This window comes from Typopeltis vanoorti, chromosome 16 (assembly GCF_054136105.1).
Source record: "Typopeltis vanoorti isolate ZY-2024b chromosome 16, IOZ_Tvanoo_1.0, whole genome shotgun sequence".
Lineage (NCBI taxonomy): Eukaryota > Metazoa > Arthropoda > Arachnida > Uropygi > Thelyphonidae > Typopeltis > Typopeltis vanoorti.
In genome coordinates this window covers 10,310,649-10,312,709 of record NC_143564.1, presented here as the reverse complement: position 1 = coordinate 10,312,709, position 2,061 = coordinate 10,310,649, and the positions used below count along the sequence as shown (strand labels likewise).

General features: G+C 46.2%; 1 pseudogene; it reads left to right on the top strand.

Annotated features, from left to right (window-relative positions):
- Positions 1-251: 251 nt before the first annotated feature.
- LOC150097842 (large subunit ribosomal RNA) lies at positions 252-1,847 on the top strand (annotated as a pseudogene).
- Positions 1,848-2,061: the final 214 nt, after the last annotated feature.

Sequence of the window (2,061 nt, the reverse complement as noted above, 5' to 3'; positions counted from 1 at the left end):
TTATTGGTGATATTTTGCTGGTGTTATAACTAGTATCTTCAGAGCACAAAAACAGTTTGTCAGAGTATGCGAGATTATAACAACATGGTGTAACAAAGGGACTAGTTTAACAAAATTGTAGCTACGTGTTGGTATAGTGTTGTGTACTGTGACAAACTATTTTTTCTGCTGAAGATGCTGGTTATAACATCAGCAGTTAAGTCAATCAATAATTATTTACTTATAATTCTGTGTTCTGATATATACCATCACAATTAACCAACATGTATGACGAACACATAAGCCTTTCTACATGTTTATTAAATGTCCAGTTATATTTTCCAGATGCCCTCTGAAAAATGTGGCATTTAGGAGAAATCGTTCCGTCAGTTGACGGCTGTGCAAGTCCCTCTGAATGGTGCTGTGACCCAGAGTACGTGCGAGGGCCTTAGCTGATGCTGTCTTGGTCAGGTGTGATCTCCTTGGAGTCGGGTTGTTTGGGAGTGCAGCATTTAGCAGGTGGTAAACTCCGCCTAAGGCTAAATATGTCCATGAGACCGATAGCAAACAAGTACCGTAAGGGAAAGTTGCAAAGAACTTTGAAGAGAGAGTTCAACAAGAGTATGGGAAACCATTCAGAGGCAAACGGGTGGGTCCTTGAAAGCAAGGGATTCAGTCAGTGGAAGTTGGACTGGTACTGGTCTGAAGGACAGACCATGCCGAGATCAGAGTCCTTCTGCTAGTAGGATGCCACAACTGGTTAGGATTCCCTTTGCGGGGAATTTGTCAGCCATAAGGGTGGGAAACGGAAGTGGCTGGTGGTGCTTGACGTGTTGCTGATCGTTTATCCAGCCTGCCTGGGACATGAGGGCCGACCATGGTCAAATGGTCCCTTGTGCGGGACCTCGCCGAGTCCTCCTGAGCGAGAAAGATCGGCAGAAGGCTCCCATCAGCGACAGTGTTAAATGTTTGTTCCACACGAGCCTGTTGGGGGGACCTTGCAGGTGTGCCGCTGGTTGAGAGAGTGACCTGCGGAGGCAAAGGTGGTTGGCGGCGAGTAGGTCAGTCACCCACCCGACCTGTCTTGTAACATGGACCAAGGAGTCCAACATGCGCATTGGTTCTTGAATAAACCCAAAGGCACAATGAAAGTAAAGGTCGATGCTCGCTTCGGCTTCATTGGGATCTCGTGTTGCAACCACGGCACTTGAGCACCAACAGCCCATCCTGCCTGCATCGTTGGTGGGGTGGAGCGAGAGCGTACACATTGGGACCCGAAAGACAGCTATGCTTGGGCAGGACGAAGCCAGAGGAAACTTGTGGAGGTCTGCAGCGGTTCTAACATGCAAATCAATCAGACCTGAGTAGGTGGGATAGACTAATCGAACCATCTAGTAGCTGGTTCCCTCAGGATAGTGCTCGAGTGGAATCAGTCTCATCTAGTAAATTGAATGATTTACTTCTCAGACTTTAAATGGGTGAGAAGTCCAGCTTGCTTGACTCAAAGCCTGCAAGAAAGAATGAGAGTGCCCAGTGGGCCACTTTTGGTAAGCACGACGGGTGCTGTGGGATGAACCAAACTCCAAGTTACAGCGCCCGATGCGAGACGCTCATGAGACCCCATGAAAGGTGTTGGTTGCTATAGATAGCAGGATGATGGCTGGAAGTCAGAATCTGCTAAGGAGTGTATCAACTCACCTGCTGAAGCAACTAGCCCTGAAAATGGATGGCACTCCAGCGTAGATTCCATGTAAACAGCAGTTGAACACGGATCATTCCATTCTAAAGGATAGGAGAAATCTGTTCCGAAGCAGGAAATTGCGAGAAATAAAAGCTGGTCCTGCTGGTAGACTAAAAGGGAATCGGGTTAATATTCCTGAACCCAGACATGGCGATTTAAACGTGGCCATACCAGCCTTGGAGATGATCCACGTGAAGGATGTTCAAAACTTCTCATTTCCGGTAAAAAAAAAAAAAAAAAAAAAACCGGTTGCCCGTTATAGAGATCGAATAACTTGTTTAGTTAATAAATAAATCCTGGTAATCACCACTTATATGTAATTTATTTTCCAAAGGATACAA